Below are 9,289 nucleotides of genomic sequence, written 5' to 3' on the forward strand. Positions count from 1 at the left end.
GCGCAAGAAGCACTGGCGATGCTTTAATATTTGGATGAAATGCAATCATATGTGTGTGTTTACTATGCTCTTCTCGGTTTTATTCATTAGAATTTGAATTGTGTAACCATGTACTACTAGCATACTGGAATTTCATTAAAAAACATTTGATTTTAAACTGAAAGTTTTTGTCCTCCAGTGTGTCCTTTGACACTGCTAAACACAGCAAAAGTATTATTCTTTGCAATCAATCAATCAAATTTTATTTATATAGCGTATTTTACAACAGTTGTCACAATACGCTTTACAGACAACCCTAGCCTGAATCCCGACAGGAGCAAGCCTAAGGCAACAGTGGCAAGGAAAAACTCCCTGCGGCAGATGGGGAGAAACCTTGGAAGGAACCAGGCTCAAGGGGGAAACCCATCCTCCTCTGGTCGGCTCAGGGTGCAATGATAGGTATGACAGCGAATAATTGGACCATTTAACATTTAGATGCTCAAAGGTGTCACGTGGCAAACGTACAGCAGGTAGAACAGAACCGCTGCCTCTGAAGGCTGAAAGACCCCTGGCACTGGGAGGGCAATGGGTAAAGGCATCAGACCCTCACCCCAACCCCCACTTAGACCCCACACACCTGGCTGCAATTCGATGCCTGTAGGCACAGGTGGAGAAAAGAACAAAGATGTACCATTCTGAGACCACCGGAAAGGAAAGCTATGTCTATTGTGCCATTAGCCAATCAAAAACCTTTCATCTGATGATCCTATTCAAACAACTGGTTATGTTTCTTTTCAGCATTTGCCCATGTCTACAGGTTATTTATGCTTGTGGTCAGATTTAATCTTGTCTGTGCTCACAACACTGGCCTATTAAAGATGTCAAATTCTCATTATCCCATTATTCTCTGACTTTTGCGATGTTTCGAGCTCAAAGTACATGACATGCGCTCAAAAGAAGTTATACGGTAAAGGCTTTGTTTTTGTCATAATAAAATACATTTTTGTGAATTTAATTTTGAAAATTCCATTTCTCTGAAATGATTTGAAAATGCTACTGCATCATCTACAATTACTACAAACAGAATGACCTGCCAGAGAGTAAATGTTACTCAGGCAATTCACAAGCTTGTTAATTTGGCAAAACACACAAAAACAAGTTGATGAAAATGTTTAGGTCTATTTACTGCCTCCACTATTGAACACCGATAAACTTTCACTGAGCATTTTTATCATGCATACCATGATTAAAACAACCTGTAACTCCACCAGACTGATTACTAAACAGGTAGAGCAGCACAAAGTACAACATAAGGAGGAATTTGTCCTGATTTGGTTTCTCATCATTTTTGGACAATATAAAAGTTAATACAATTTTTTTCTATTGCCATTGTGTTATTTTTATTGCTTGACATTGCTGATATTAAAGCTGACAAAGCAATCAGGCAGCCACTATGTGCTTTGTGAGGTCAGGCGTTTGTAATTCTTGATGAGGAGGGGAAAGGTCTCAAATTTATGAGGGATGTGCAAGCAACATTCCATCCATCCATCATCCATACCTGCTCATCCTGGGCAGGGTCGCATGGGGCACTGGAGTATATCCCAGAGTGCACTGGGTGAGTGGCAGGAACACACCCTGGACAGGCCGCCAATCTATTGCAGGGCACACACACTATTCCCTCAGCACTGACTCACACAGTCATACCTATGGGCAATTTAGAGTCTCCAGGTAACCTACCTGCATGTCTTTGAAATGTGGGAGGAAACCGGTTATAGTTATAGTTATATAGAACTATTGAATTCTTGCTTATTGATGTGCTAATTTGTGATGCACCGTATTATGTCTCTGTTTTGTTAACATGGTGATGGAAATTAGACTCAGCTTAGTATTTTCCCCTTCACTAATAAGTTTTCTTTTTAATGTTAATGCTTACAGATGTATAGATTTAGCCCTGTTGTGATGCACTGTGTGTAGAAGGTGTATGGGTAGGGCAGACAGCAATGGAGCTGTTTGACTGTATCGTTTCTCCTGTATGTAAATATGTTTACCTCTACATCCATATTCTTTCATTTTCCAGTGCATCATGGTGTCTTCATTTGATATCCTACCATTTAAAGAAGACCTATCTTGAATTATCAAGAAAAGTAAAGAAACAAATCTGGTGCCAAATAACACCCCCCCCCCCCCCCCCCCCCAAATACTAATCAAGCCAAAAACAGGTATACAGATATAAATTATATAGTATACAGATCCTAGTTATTACACGCATTGGAAGCTGCTAATTTTATTTTTAATAACACTTCAGAAAGATCCAAAGGGGGACGCAAATTCCAGTGAGACTCAAATAAATGATAAATGAAAACAAATTATCGGAATTCAATTCACTTGATTGCGCCTTTTCTCAGGAGGAAACGTGCGGTGTGACTCACAAATCACTGAGGAACATCCCCAGGATGAGCACAGACCTCGTCTTCACCGAATCTCTCAGAGAAGATCATATCTGTCGTCTTTTTTTGATGTATACCGCGGGAGCCCTGGAAACGGGGAACGCGGGCGGGGAGGAGTGAAATCGCTCCGCTCAGAATAGACACGTTTGAAATTCATTGCGGTGACCTTCCGGGTGACATTTTTATGTGTCGCCGCGCTGTTTAAGAACTTAACAGCCCTAAGCTACCTGACCTTGGCAAGGATGAAGCCAGCGTCCCAGCGCTGTGCGTTCCCAGTTAAAGTCAGCTAATGGCCTGACCCAGACGCTCGGCTAGCGCATATGTCAGCCATGGTGCTAACTCTGCACCTTCGCCTCGGGGGTTCCACTGCTGAGTCACACGGGAGAATTTAAGATTCCCAGGTATGATTTCGAGCAGAGTCTCTGTAGACCCTTTTCCATTCGCTTCACTGAAAATAAGTGACATGGAGTCGCTGCATTAAAGCCACCTGCCACATATTTCTAGCACACAATCTATGTCAGCATCTGCAGAAACGGTCGAATTAATGTTGTGTCAGAGCTTGAGCAGTTAATGATCAAAGCATGTGGTTCCAGAGAAATCCGGAAGTGGAAATTAATAGTGTGTTTCAATTATGAAATGCAAAGAGGAATACTGTAACTCAAATTTAGTTACATACCAAAGCCATCAACAGGAATGTTTTTTGTGGAATGAGATATGGATAAAAATGGTAGATTGGCCTAATTCAACACTGCTTTACAGTGTTAAAAAAGGTTTGCTGAGATTTGTGAGTTTACATTTACATAAAATGGATAGGCTATCCCCTTCTGGACAAAATGGCCTTTATTAATAATACATATTAATAAATAAATTACTGTTATTGTCAAACATAGCACACTAAGAGAGCCTTATTTTCCATTAAGTGCATCTTGAGGAGTCATTCACTGAGCTTCTGCTTATCCAATGGCTGCCTGTAAGCGATTGTGGGTGTTCAGTAACAGTCTTTTTGCCTGCCCCATATCTTTCTTCAGGTGAATCTTGTCAGAAGATTTGTATTCTTAGAACGAGCAAGTGAAGATGCATTCTACTTTCAAAGCTTCCAGTACCGTAGTCATTGTTAATTCCATTTTATAGTGAAAGATACAGGTTTGTCATGCTTTTGTTTCTGTGGGAAACAGGAAAGGATCCTGGCGTGAAATCCTAGACTTTTAAATGCAAAAAGAATTTCCAATGAAAAAAGGATTTAGGAATATGTTTTTGAAGCAGAACAAGCACACATTATTTGGGATGAGACAAAATTCTGCTTCTATTCTCTTTTTCACACCTGTTTTTCATGGTTTGAGCTAGGCCCCTTAGTTCCAGTGAAGGCAAATCTTAATGCTACAGCATACAATCAAATTCTAGACCATTCTGTGCTTCTCCAACAGTCTGGGGAAGGCCCTTTCCTGTTTCAGCATGACAATACCCCCGGGAACACAGCGAGGCCCATGTAAATGGACTGCATTTATATAGCGCTTTTATCCAAAGCGCTTTACAATTGATGCCTCTCATTCGCCAGAGCAGTTAGAGGTTAGGGGTTAGGTGTCTTGCTCAAGGACACTTCGACACGCCCAGGGCGGGGTTTGAACCGGCAACCCTCCGACTGCCAGACAATCGGTCTTACCTCCTGAGCTATGTCGCCATGTAGACATGGTTTTGTCGAGAACAGTGCGGAAAAACTTAACTGGCAGAGGCCTTGCCACAACCCCATCAAACATCTTTGTGATCAATTGGAAAGCCAACTGCAAGCCAGGCTTAATTGCCCTATCAGTGCTACGACCTCACAAATGCTCTTCTGGCTGAATTGAGGCAAATACCTTCAGCATATCTAGTATAAAGCTTTCCCAGAAGAGTGGAGGTTGCTATAGCAGCAAAGGGTGGACCAACTCCATATTAATGCCCATAATTCTGGATGAGTTGTCGGATGTGAGGTGTGCACACACTGGAAATGTAGTGTAGCTTCAATATTTTAGAATTTTTTTAGTTGGTAATATTTTATTAAATATTTTCAACTGAAAACTCCACAAGTGGGTCATAAATGATGTTGTGTACATCACAATTAAAAAACTTAACCAATATTCATGAAAATGATATGGAATAGAGTTTTTTTTAATTTTGTTTATGTATTTATTTTTCATTTTTATAATTCATCACAAATATATTTTATGATTGATTTTACAGATCACCAGCCATCTGCTATTCCTAATACTAGGGCGACATACACTTATGTCTTTTGCATCTATAATATCATTTTAAAAAATCAATTTGTTTGGAAATAAGATTCCCAAAATAGATTTTTTTTTAACAGAAAATTGAAGTCATAACAACAATGTATTAAAGTGAGGAGACATTCGATAAAAAAACAGGGATATGTGCTTAGAATAAATTGATTGACAGAGAGGAAATGAATTCCCCGCCAAGGAGCTACTTTCAGATAAAAAAACAAGAAGAAAACCAGTTTTGATTATGATACTTATTGTATCCATGCAGTTTTTCAGGCTATAATTAAGAGCCAAAACCAAATGAATCGAAATATATATTCTGTTCATCCATACCTGCCTCAAGATGAGTGATGCTGACCTGTCAGACCTCCAAACACCTGTCAGACAGATCAGAAATAGTTTTCAAGAGGCAGCCATGGACATGTCAGGTATTACTGTCCACAGAAGACTTCACGAACAGAACTACAGAGGTTACACTGCAAGATATAAATCACTAGTCAGAAACAATAACAGGATGGCTAGGATACAGTTTTTACCTGAAAGAATTTTGGAAAAATGTCTTGTGGACAGATGAGACCAAGATTCACTTGTATCAGAGTGATGGCGAGAGCAAAGTGTGGAGGCCAAAAGGAACTGCCCAAAGCACCCCCCCCCCCCTCATCTGTTAAACACGGTGGTAGGAGGTGTTATGGTTTGGGCACGTATGGCTGCCACAGGTACTGACTCACTTGTCTACATTGATGATGAAACTGCTGAAAACAGCAGGGAAATCACAAAATACAATACACATTTGTATCACTGCTGCTTAATATATTATATGATATTTTGTATACGAGCATCTGTGGCTGGAACAGAAACGCACACACCCCTCTGTGGCTGGAACAGGAACACACACACGCCGTCCTGTGGCTGGAACAGGAACACACACACCCCTATGTGGCTGAAACAGGAACACACATACGCCGTCCTGTGGCTGGAACAGGAACACACACACGCCGTCCTGTGGCTGGAACAGGAACACACACACACACGCCGTCCTGTGGCTGGAACAGAAACACACACACACCCGTCTGTGGCTGGAACAGGAACACACACACCCGTCTGTGGCTGGAACAGGAATACACACACGCCGTCCTGTGGCTGGAACAGGAACACACACATCCGTCTGTGGCTGGAACAGAAATACACACACCCGTCTGTGGCTGGAACAGGAACACACACACCCGTCTGTGGCTGGAACAGAAACACACACACACGTCTGTGGCTGGAACAGGAACACACACACGCCGTCCTGTGGCTGGAACAGGAACACACACACGCCGTCCTGTGGCTGGAACAGAAACACACACACACCCGTCTGTGGCTGGAACAGGAACACACACACCCATCTGTGGCTGGAACAGGAATACACACACGCCATCCTGTGGCTGGAACAGGAACACACACATCCGTCTGTGGCTGGAACAGGAACACACACACCCGTCTGTGGCTGGAACAGGAACACACACACGCCGTCCTGTGGCTGGAACAGGAACACACACACACACCACCCTGTGGCTGGAATAGAAACACACACACACCCGTCTGTGGCTGGAACAGGAACACACACACCCGTCTGTGGCTGGAACAGGAATATACACACGCCGTCCTGTGGCTGGAACAGGAACACACACATCCGTCTGTGGCTGGAACAGAAACACACACACCCGTCTGTGGCTGGAACAGGAATACACACACGCCGTCCTGTTGCTGGAACAGGAACACACACACCCGTCTGTGGCTGGAACAGGAACACACACACCCGTCTGTGGCTGGAACAGGAACACACACACCCGTCTGTGGCTGGAACAGGAACACACACACCCGTCTATGGCTGAAACAGGAACACACACACCGTCCTGTGGCTGGAACAGGAACACACACACCCGTCTGTGGCTGGAACAGGAACATACACACCCGTCTGTGGCTGAAACAGAAATGCACACGCCGTCCTGTGGCTAGAAAAGGAACACGCATCATCATGCTAGTATTCTTTCCTTCTTTACTCCTCCCTCCCACAAACCTGTAGTAATGTTGATATTAGAAGCCCTGCCACAGTTTCCTTGATATTAGCAACCCAAGATTGAATGCATCATAGGAAATGCCTCTAGAGGCATAACATAGCTACGTAATGTGTATTTCATCAGAAACTTCTGCAAATTTCTAATATAATCTTCATCCACAAAAACTTTTTGGGCAAATTGAAAACCTCTATTAAAACTGAAATCACTTTATGGCTTTTTAAAAATATGAACTCATTTTAAGACTTTGGCAAAGGCTTCTCATTTTGATAAAGTGCCGTTTTATCAAGCAATGGTTCTATGGCCTGAGAGACTGAGGGTCTAAGGAGGGAGGATTAAAGACAGACTCTGAAGCACACCTTAGAATCATGAGCATGTCGGCACTGCTACAAACACCTTTATGAGCTAATGGATCAACTACAGTACATGTGACAATGCCTCTGGGAACTGAAGTATCGGAGATGGAAATATGGGTGGGGAAAACATAAGCAGTTGCACATCACCTTTTATTTTATTACACTGATTTTTATATCATCCCACAAACAACATTAGATAAACGGCCATGAACGCTGCTTATGGCCATGCCACCTGGAGTATGCCCAAGCTCGTCTGTTCTCGGAAGCATAGCTGGGTCGAGCTTGGTTAGTACCCGGATGGGAGACCACCTGGGAATACCAGGTGCTGTAAGCACCTATGCACTTATTGTACGTCGCTTTGGACAAAAGCGTCTACCAAATAAATGTAATGAAATATGTAATGCCTCCAGAAGAATATGGTGGAAAATTGGCAAGAAAACTCGCCAGACAGGAGACCTTTGTGTCAGCAAATGCACTCTCCACGCTAAAAAGACACTCGTGGAATAACTACTGGCTGAAGGCCCACTGAACGAGTCACTGGCTAGGCCAGTCTGTGGGGGGGGGGGCGGGCGGGCGGGATTACCCCTGGCTGGGAAAATTGCCCCTAGAAGTAAATTACCTTTACTTCTGTGCCACACATGTTACTCCTTTTCTTTTGCAAAGTTTGTTCCTTTCTGATTACTCTAAAGCGTCTCTGTGACAGTGTCTTTCTAAAAAAGCGCTATAAAAATGAAATCGGGTCAAACAGGTGGAGTTTTTCAATCACACCATCATGTGTGGTTGTAAGATAGACGAGAGGGTACGGCAATATTTGCCCTATTGCTGTATAATATAAAGTCGGCTAACGTTAAGATTAGATAATTGTTATCGAGCTAAATCTGTGCCACATGAATCTGTATTTTCGGTAACATTAGATAATTGTTTGTCAGTGAGGTAAATCGCATGAAGCAAAATCAGTGTTTTGGCATTCTGTAGAAATAACAACATATGAGAAACTGGGTCACTAAGGAGGCTAATGCTTATATGTGATTAGTAATTACCAGAACAGACACTGTGAAATATAAAATATTGTTTGAGTTATTTAAATTTTTTTATATTACATTTATTAAGTGTCAACTGTTTCAAACATTATTTATTCTCTGTGTTCATAGTCTGCATTGTAAATGGCCACTCATTGATGCTGATTTAACTCCATAAGCTGTGACAGACACATTTTTTTCTCTTTTTTTGACTCCCTCTGTCTTTTACAGTTACATTTTACTCATCACATTTGTCGCAGTCGTCGGTTTCCTGCCACTAGATTGTGCCCAAGAGATGTAGAAATGCTAAAAATATATCTCTGGGGTCAGAACTGTAATGTTTGAAGTGTCTGAATCTTCCAGGGGCAGAAGATCTGACTGCAGGTTTAAAGATGTTAGAAAGATGTAAACCAAAATCAAAGGTTTTAAAACATTTTTAACATTAAATCACAGTACTTACAGAATCATATCACTGAAAGAATCGCAATGCATATGTTGTCACCAACTAAGTATTGTGATAATATCAAATTGGGATGTCTGTGCTGATTCCTGTACCTAGATGGCAATCTAGGCACGTATTATTTATAAAATCTACAACAGAAATGTAGTGAGGGCCCTCACATTATCATAATTTGTTAGCTGAAAAAAGGGCAATGCATTTACTTACTGTGAATTCTGCACCATCAACTCATCCCAGCTCATCTTACAGCAGTGCAGCCCCAATCCACACATCTGACAGATCTTTAACTATAGGGTTCACTAAAAAAGGACAGTTTTGAGACATTTTGAAGCCTGAACATGCATAGGCAAATTATTCCATGAGAAAACAGTTCTGTTGAAGGACCTCCTACTGTATAAGAATCCTTCAGTGATTTTTGAATATTTCAAATGGCCACTATCTTGTGAATGTGGCAGATTAAATAAGAAGCTTGCCATAATCTGGAGTAAGGCCATTTAAAAGCTTACAATGGAAGAACACTGTAATCATCCCTAAATTTAACAGGTCGTCAAGGAAGAGGCACAAGTACAGGACTGATGTTCATGTTCCTTAATTCAGCTGCATTTTGTGCCAGTAGAATACTTTTCAGTTGTAAGTGTAAAGTATTACATTAGTCCAAAAATAAATAAATAAATGAATATACATCATCACCATTTTTCAGCATCATCATG

At 41.7% G+C, this 9,289-nt stretch overlaps 1 pseudogene; it reads left to right on the forward strand.

Annotated features, from left to right (window-relative positions):
* Positions 1–7,315: 7,315 nt before the first annotated feature.
* On the forward strand, positions 7,316–7,434 carry LOC118210461 (annotated as a pseudogene).
* The last annotated feature ends 1,855 nt before the right edge of the window (positions 7,435–9,289 follow it).

The sequence above is a fragment of the Anguilla anguilla genome, chromosome 12 (assembly GCF_013347855.1).
Source record: "Anguilla anguilla isolate fAngAng1 chromosome 12, fAngAng1.pri, whole genome shotgun sequence".
Lineage (NCBI taxonomy): Eukaryota > Metazoa > Chordata > Actinopteri > Anguilliformes > Anguillidae > Anguilla > Anguilla anguilla.